Here is a 9,688-nt window from a genome sequence, read left to right as displayed (position 1 = left end):
CCGGGGTGTAGAATTAGAGCGTTACAAACACATTCCAAGTGTTCACGTATGGATGATTACAATTAAAGTTGATACTCGTCACTTGTTCAACCTTGATACTTAAATCCCCCATTTACTTTTCTAGTTCCACCCATTGATTACAACAAGCAAGAGCTGTGATTCCACATATTCCCTTGGGATTCGACCCTAACATTTATTGGGTTACTATATTTGGCAGTTATATTATCATCTTTTGAGAGGAGGTGTAGCTTGGATGTCACCAAATTTTTGCACCATTGTTAGGGAATATAGTGTTGATTTTTGGATTAAAGTTGTTGTAGCTTTTGGGTTTTTCTTTTTATTCTTAGTTGACCATACACTGGTGCATGCCTACCTCATAGGGTAGAGACAATCCCTTACTCCCAATGAATATGAATCCTGTGAGGATTCTACAAACACCTAGTAGGATGGTGGAACAAAAAAGAGATGATGATTCTGAAGGGGTTCATGATGTTGTACCTCCCTCTCCCCCTGAATGAGTACAGGATATTATTGATTGATAGACCTATCAACTTTTAGCTCAAGCTGAGAACAAGAAGAGGAAAATAGGAGAATCTCACTGAGCAGCTCTAGATGTAGATCTAGCTGAGCAAATACAAGAATTAGATCGCCGAGCTACACTCGGTGGGAATCACAACATATCTAAATGTGTCCTTGTTCAAGTGATCCCATATATAGATGATGAAGAAGGTTTGGGATACATTGAGGTGACAGAGATTGGAGCCATTATTCCTCATGTTTTACCCCCTAGGCATCAAGTTTTACATAATGAGTGCAATGATCTAGCTCTTAAATCTGAAGGGTGTATTTGCAGGTCTGCCTAAAGATGAAGCAAATTTGCACCTTGCTAAATTCATCAGGATCTGAGGTTGTTCCCCTTCTCACTTATATGAGAAACATCTTTATGGTTAGGGAACTGTCAAGAGGCTCTATCATTACATAGAATGAGTTGTGCAGGCAATTATTGAATAGGTTATTTCCTCCATCTAGGATGCTACAACTTAAGGATTATATCTATAATTTGAGGCAGCTGTAGTCAGAATCTATGTATAAGTCATGGTTCAGGTTTAAGAAGAAGTTGAGTATGGTGCTCAACCATCTAATGTCAGGGATGAGATTATTAGTATTTTACCATGCCTTGACCATCAGTTCTAGATCCATGGTAGACACCATCTCTGGCGGAGATTTTAGGAGACTATGCTAGGAGACAACTTCAGAGATGCTGAATCAAATCTCACTTACTAACCGAGGGTGGAAAACATAGGAGGCTGAGAGAGGATCTGGAATATATGCTTTTGGGGACTCCGGTGACCAGAAAGTAGTTCATCATTCAGTATCACAAGAATTTATGCTACAAAGAACTAATCTAGGGTACTAGAAAAGAAACTTGCAGCAATAACTTTTGAGTAAGTGAATACAGAAGCAACACAGAGTTCAACTTCCAAGTCTTACGAGTTAGAATTAGAGGAGGAAACAAATTATCTGAATTATTAGTTGGCGGGGTCCCAAGCCCAAGGTTAATGGAACCAAGGTCAATACTACTATGACTGATATAGTGATCGTAATATGGAGAGAGATGGTTACTGAAGGAAGAAGGATGACTACAGAAAAAAGGAGATTGGTATATTTCTCCAGTAAAAGAGATGCAAAATCAAGAATGGAAGAGATACTAACTAAGCTGTTAAAAGGACAAGAAAATTAGGAAATCAACCTTAAGGAGATTAAGGCCGACTTTTCAGGGTTGATCCAAAAGGTTGAATCTCATACCACTGCTATTAAGCAGTTGGAGCATCAATTCAGGAAGATGTAAGTAACTCTGAACCAGTGGAAGCTAGGTACCCTTCCGAGTTACACTATGAAAAATTCAAAAAACGATGGTCATATTCTTGCCATTACCACGAGAAGTAGTATTGCTACTATAGATCCCCCACTACCTGCTGTAGATGATATTGTTGATGAGATACCTATTAAGGAGTCTGAAAAGACAACAGGTGGTGATGATATAGTTGTTAAGGAAAAAGGTAAGGGTTTGATTGTTTATCATAAAATACGATACATTCTGTGATGCCCCCACATTTTTCTCAGCGACTAAAATACAAAAAGAGGAACAAAAATTCAAGTAATTTATTGAGATGCTAAATAATTGAGCTTGAATATTCCTCTTCTTGAGGCATTCGAGCAGATTCTTGAATATGCTAGGTTTATAAAGAAACTAGTCTTAAAGAAGAAATGAGCTATGATCGAGGATGTTTATGGCTCATACCATTTAAGTGTAGTCACTATGAGGTCTTTGGCCCAGGAAAATGGTGACCCTAGAGCATTCACTATACTATGTACTATTGGGTCATCCCAATTTGAAAAAGCCTTATGTGACTTAGGAGCCAGCATAAATTTGATGCCAGTGTCCTATTCAAGCAATTGGATTTGAACCCTTCTGAACCTACCTTAATACGACTATTAATGGCGGAATGCATGGTAAAGAAACCTATTGGAATTTTATTTGATGTGATTTTGAGAGTTGACAATTTTATCTTTTCGACTTACTTTGTCATTCTAGACTGCGAGATTGACACTGAAATGCCCATTATATTAGGGAGACCATTTATAGACACAGGTAGAGCGATAGTTGACATGGAGAAAGGAGAATTAAAATTTAGAGTCAACGGTGATAAAGCCATATTCAACATCTAAAATTAAATGAATCAACCTATAGACACAAGGGTGGTGTTGGTAATCGATTATATTAATGACTCTGGAGAGTACTTTTATATGTATCTTGATGAATTCTGATTAATCAAGATACCCACACCGTGATACATCGTTAAATAAAGCGCTGCATGGGAAACAACCCATGATCTTGTTGGTGAAATCTGAGTAACCAACACAACCACGTCGTTCCGCGATATTAATTCAAGAGCTAAGTGTGAGGAAACCAACTATTTTCGTGTTTATGTTTTTGTTGTTTTTCTTTTGTAGTTTTTTAGCTTATGGACTTGCTCAAAATACTATAAAAATGCTATATTCTTCAATTTCTAGGTAAGGGGACAGTGTGATAACCCCATTATGGTCAGAAGTCCCACAAGGGCCAGGTAAGTTGAACAACAAATTGAAAAGTCGACATTCTGAGGATGAGAATAAAGTTGTAGACGTTGGCACCTAATCATACTTTTGGGACAATAAACTTAGGTTATGGGACCATAAGTAGAAATAAAAATATCAAAAAGCCAAGTCCGGATTGCAAAAAAGTGGGCTAAAATTTTTGTCCTCGCAGATGCGCCCTGCACATGCTGGCCACTTGCGCCCCTACCTAGCAGCATGTGGAAGGCGCAAGTAGCTGCCACTACAGATCATAAGTGGGACCAAATATTAATTAAAATTTTGGGTCCACGAACACATATTTATGACGTAAAATAGCCCCCACCTATATTTAAATATCCTTAACCATATTCTAACTCATTAAAATCCTCAAAACTTCACTTTTCTCTTTGAATTCAAACTTTACTCTTAAAACATAAACAAACCACACACTTAATTAAAGGCTTAATTTACACTTGTTTGAGATACCAACTTGTCCAAAGACGCCAGAAATAAGTTCCAACTTTGATTTTGATCAATTTCTTCATTATTCACTTCAGGTTCATCATAAAAGAGGTAACTTTCTCGGCTCCTAATGGTTATGTATTGATTTATTTATGGTTTTAAAAAGTTGATATATGTATTCCCATGCAAAATATATAGATTCTATCATGCTTGTATGTAGGAGACTTGAAGTATCCTAAAATCAAAATGTTGGGCCTTATTTTGAATTAAATTCTAAGGCCAGGCCTTAACGGAAGTCAAACTTGAATGAATAGAGTAATACCATAAGTTGAGCATGTTAGTTTTCTTTGAAAATCATGATTTTTGATAATTGTGCACAAACTGGACTTGTTGGGATTTTAAATAGGCCATAGTGGTGTTAAAATTGAGGAAAAATTCAAACCTTTTGAATTTGGAGTTTTTTCTTCAACTTTTGCTATCTCTCATTTTTGTTTGAAACTAAAAACTAGTTTTTTAAGTACCTATGGAACCTACAGCTACTAAGAAAAGGAAGGCTGATATCTTGAGGAGATAAGCATAGTCTCCCGAGCCTAGTGGTTCAATGGAGGAGTACCCAATGCAATGACGTCAAGGCACTGTAGTTGGGGTGACATATAGAGACTAGAAGATAGATGTACCCGATTGCTATGGCAGTTATAGCCAGGCCAAGGATAAAGTCACCACAGATGTCACCCCCGCATAATCCTCTACTAGATGATGATTTTAAGAATGAGATAGATCCTTAGTTTACTCCACAGGTTGTAGCTCAGGTCTTCCTAGTATAAGAAGGGGTCCAAGGATTTATCTGAGGAAGATGAGTAGGAGGAGTCATAAGCGGTACCCCAGTCCAAGGAGGGTACTGACATATATGTACAACAGTCAGATATACCCCAGTATGAGAAGGGTATATAGTAGGCTTCCCATGATGCACAGTATAATAAGGGCTGAGTCCTATACCTAATTTTGCTTTAGAGGTACCCCTAAGGTTGTGTGTAGAGGATATGCGGTCAGTTTATGGTATACACAGTCGTATCTCAGATACTGGCAGGCTTAAAAGGCTTATTTACAAGGAGCACCAGATTGATCTATGTAGACTGAGGTGAGTACCATAGTTACTGGCCACATTCATTCATTACCAGTTAGAGTGGATAACCAGACCATTTAGTTCTTACAGCCCGATCATAATATGTGAGTTTTATGCATTATAAAGTTCTATAATACATTTTGTCATGTGCATATTTCTAGAACCAATGAGGAACATGGAGCAACCACAACTTGATCATACACTTGTGAGAGAGGTTAGAGTTGATTTGTCAGTAGAGACTATCCACCAATTTATTTTTAGGCCTGATTATATTGCTTCTGCACCTATAGCTAAGTATGACTACAGATCAGGAGATGTACGTAATTGTCATATCATGTGGGAGAATGAGCACAGATGAGAGAGAGTTGAGATGGTTTGGTGGAAAGCAAGCTATATTTCACTTTTGAGTGATACTACCCAGGGATTGAGGTCATGGTATGATCAAGAAGGGCCTATTAACATTTAAGGCCAAGTTTTAGTTGTTGTTGATCATATATCGATTATTCCCTACTTCTTTAGATAATTTATTCAGTTGGGAGAGAGAATCCCTGGTTGCTAGTATGATGGCCAAATATTCTATTGATTTTGCAGCTATCCTCCTATATGAGATATATGACAGAGCATTTGGGAAGATGACTAATCTACCATTCCCTTTTATGATTCAGAGACTATGCATGTGTCCAATATACTTGAGATATCAGGAGTTGATGAGAGGGTACATGTGATGACTACTGTACAGATAAACAGTATGAAGGATCTGGTATGCCCAAGACTTCCTAGGAGATTTACAGAGCCAACCACAGTAGCTAAGGCCCAAACTAAGGGCCCAATAGTTTCTAGAGAGCCTGGTAATGAACATAGAGATGATGTGGGTATTGGTATTGATATGGAGATAGGGAGGTATAGAGAGGCTCCAAACTCGAGTATGTAGGGCGAGGGGACACCAATCACTTCTTTATCAGCCTCGATATTGACCTTAGACCTGGTTGTTGTATCTTAAGAGCCTACTCACCCATCCATTATAGCTTCTGCTACAGGTATGATTACTATATCTAGAGAGTTCTTATAGAGCTTAGTGAAGAGTCATAGGGCAACTCTCTACCAGTTGATGACATTTGGGGTTTAGACTAGATTCGGGCAAACAGAGGTCAGATGGGATGATGCATAGTGAGCCGCACTGTCTGAGCTATGTGTTGACTTCCAGACATATCTTGATCAGTTTGAGAGATAGGTTACTGCATGATTCACAAAAATGGATACGCCAAATCTAGCCAGATAAGGGAGGATTTTGATATATTATGAGCAGAGGTATGCTCTCTCATAGAGAGACTTATAGCATCCATTCCCTCATTATATACCCATTTGTCCAGATATCACTTCCACACACACTAAGATAGTTTTATTTCTTCATGAAGGATGATGATGAGGTCCTGGTGGTTTGGGCCAAGAAAGGTCACATTGGAGACTTCTAGGATCTTGATATGCTATAAGAACTAGTTGTTAAAGGGCCAGAACTGATTCAATAGAGATTCCAGTTGTTGATAGTAGAGGTATATAGCGATCGATGTAGGTTCATCCTCTAGTAGTGTGCCATCACCACCACTGTCTCCGCCAGCTGTTATACCCTCATATGCGGATGCCCATGATATGAACACTTAGCGCATCCTAGGTATGTTCTCACTTCCCTCTATTTTGTATTATTTTTGTGCATTGAGAATAGTGCACCACTTTTTAGTTAGGGGTAAGGTATACTATACTGCTATGGATTTTTATTGCCATGCCTTTTTCCTATCGGCCTTGGTATGGTTGTAGAACCAACATGCCTAGGATAATTTGTTTTGTACTTTGTTTTATTTTATATTATGATGGTTTTTTGTATAATTAGGAGATTTTAAGTATTTAGGGCAGTAGTCATGCTTTTCATTAATTTTTGAGAAAAATGTTAGCCCTACAAAATATGTGTTTTAGAACTGTGTGAATGTATATATATGTGAATATTGTGGATATTGTTATGACTCAGGGTTAGGGATATCATAATCACTTGCTAACAATTGCTTGAACCAGATAGGCAGTAGTTGGTAATATTGATTCTATGCCATGTGTGTATGAGATTCTACTTAGTTTTATTTGTGTGTTGAATCCCAAACTTGCTCGGTTAGTACTGCCTAGGTTGCAGGATAGTCAGTTTAGAAAAGATCATAGGCTATATTTGAGTTTAGTCCACTTTTATCCTAAATGACCTTCTATGTGTGAATTATATCCCTTGATCCCTATTTTGAGCGTTAGAGCCTATTTTTCTTGTTTCAGCGATTTACCTTCCCATTCATATTACAATGAACCTATTTTTTCCATAGCCCTCCTTGCACATTATGCACCTCAACTCTGGAAAAATGCCTAAGTTGAAGTTGGCTATCATTAGGGAGTGTAGTGTAAAGTGGGTATATAGAAGGCTAAAATAAGAAAAAAATTTAGTAGGGTTGGGTGTGGTAGAAAAAGAAAATAAAAAAAATTGTGAAAATATGAAAGAGAGAATAAAAGACCATCCCAACCTGAATGTGCAATAAAGAATAAAAAAGGAGAAATAAGGGTGGAATAAAATGGAAATTAGCTAGTAAGTGAGACCCTTAGGTTAGTGTAGTACCAAGAAGGATTAATCACTTGATATGTCCATATGTATAATACCTACCCCCCAAGCCTACATTACAAGCCGAGAAAAGTTCTATAATGATCCTAACTCGACTGTCCAAAAACTAAGGTAAAACATATAAGGGAAAGCCTATGATATTTGATGAACATTGATTGGAACTTCAATTCTAAGTGTGAGTGTCTCTTGACTATCCCTATATTGACATGCTTTAGTTATAAATAAGTGAGACATCTTTGTTGTGAGGGAATATGAGTCATATTGCTAGCTGTTTGCTTGTTTTGGGTAATGTAACTTGTACATATGCATGATTGTCTGTTGTTAATGTAATGCCATACCTTGATCCCACTGTGTCAAATTATTATTCTTCATATTTATACACAGCTGGTTTTAAAAACTGAGGTTGGAGGAGGGTGCTGTGTTTTGATGTTAAAAGTGCTGATTGGCTACCTTGAATAGCTTAGAATCTTCTAGTTAAGCATCAGTTTTGGTTTTGTTGTGTTTTATTTTGTTTCCCAAGGACATGAAAATGTTCTAAGTTGAGGATATTGACATGATATAGAAATATAACAATTTTGATGCTCAAAACTATTACAATATGGAAGTTTCTGAGGTTGTTTTGTTAGATATGATGCGTTTTGGGTATGTTTTGTAGGAAATCATGTTTTGGATGTTAAGTTTGTGAAAAAGTTGAAAAATGTGTTTTGGATACTTATTAGAGAAATTATGGTTGTTTGAGACACTTTTTGGCTTGTTCATGATCAAACCATGTGCAAGAATTGAAGAAGGGCTGAAAAGATTACTCTCGGCACTTGCTAAGTCAACAAGTGGACCACAAGTAGTACTTATGGACTGCATGTGGGCAAAGCAAGTGCCAAAAGTTCAAAATCCCGAGATCCGACTTGCAGGAAATTTTGGTCTGGCACTTGTGGTTGCCACTTGCGCCCTCCTTGTTGGCTGCAAGTACTACCTGTGCCCAGAGATAGGGCACAAGTAGGGACCACAAATAGTCACCGACTCTTTTTTCCCCTATTTGTTCCAGGCTTTGATTTTAGGGTTTCCTCATGTACTATAAATACCCTTTATGTGTTTTTTAGTAGAGGTTACACAGTTATGATATTCACAAACATATTTTGATTCCTAGATTCAATTTTGATCTTGGAATTCCCTTGTATTAACTTCAGTTGATTAATTCAGTTATAATTGTGGGTTTTCTACTTATTATTATGATTTCATCTATACTTTCATTCATGAATATTTTTGATTACTTCACAAGCATGAGCGGCAAAAGACCCATAGCGAGGGTTGTGGAAACCCTAGGGTATTTGTGAAGTAGGGGGAGTGCGGTCATTATTTTGAATCATACCCATGCACGTATCACTTTATCTTCAATATAATAGTTTTATTAATGGGTGGGCCCAACATTAGGATCCTTCTATTGCTACTTACTCCAAAAGAGGAGTAGTGACTAGGAAAAGATAAAGACAACAGTAATTTGGAGTTTAAATGTAAATCCATGCTTCTTGGTTTTATCTTACTAGATGGTTAGATTTTATCTATTAACTAGAGACTCAAAAGGTAATAGTTAACTAGGATCAAGATAAGGGTTAGTAAAGGAACATCCCAAGACTCAAAAGGTAAAGGGTGAAATCCTTCTGCTCATCCAAAAGACTATAGAATATACATAACTTATCGATTTTGGATACAAGGTATCGAGTTGGTTCAACGTAGCATGATAAGCCTGCAGAGTTGAGAAGCCAGGGGGAATACAATCCTAGTGTTCACTTACGATTGATTAAAAATGAAGTTTATACTCGTAACTTGTTCGACCTTCATACTAAAAAACCCACATTTATTTTTCTAGTTCCGCCCATTTATTACAATAGCTGAGAATCGCGATTCCACGTATTCCCTTGGGGTTTGACCCAACCATTGTTGGGTTACTATATTTGGCAATGATAGTATCATCTTCTAAGAGGAGGTGTAGCTTGGACGTCACCTAAGATCCAATGCCACCGACTCTCCAACCATTCCAATATATATATATATATATATATACATATATAATGTGTAAACTATGCACACGGTCACCAAGACCCCCACGCTAGCAAACATGTTTTCCAGTATTAGTCCCCTTGGGGGCTTCACCTTCCACAGCGAGCTACACAACCCCCTTTCATCCCAAATTTAAACCATTTACACATTCTCATCCATTAACCAAGGAGTCTTTTAATCAGGCATTACTGTTCGTTTTGTCATACTAAATTAATTAGGCTTGAAAGCCAATTCCATTATGCCATATCCAATCCATTTAAACCAATTTGACTCACCATTACCACTTT

At 37.5% G+C, this 9,688-nt stretch overlaps 1 pseudogene; it reads left to right on the top strand.

The window, feature by feature from the left end:
* The first annotated feature begins 1,894 nt into the window (after positions 1-1,894).
* Positions 1,895-9,688, top strand: part of LOC107879201 — a 113,429-nt pseudogene continuing 105,635 nt past the window's right edge.

This window comes from Capsicum annuum, chromosome 8, assembly GCF_002878395.1.
Source record: "Capsicum annuum cultivar UCD-10X-F1 chromosome 8, UCD10Xv1.1, whole genome shotgun sequence".
NCBI lineage: Eukaryota > Viridiplantae > Streptophyta > Magnoliopsida > Solanales > Solanaceae > Capsicum > Capsicum annuum.
Note: the sequence above shows the minus strand (reverse complement) of the source record. Positions and strands in the feature narration are given on the sequence as shown.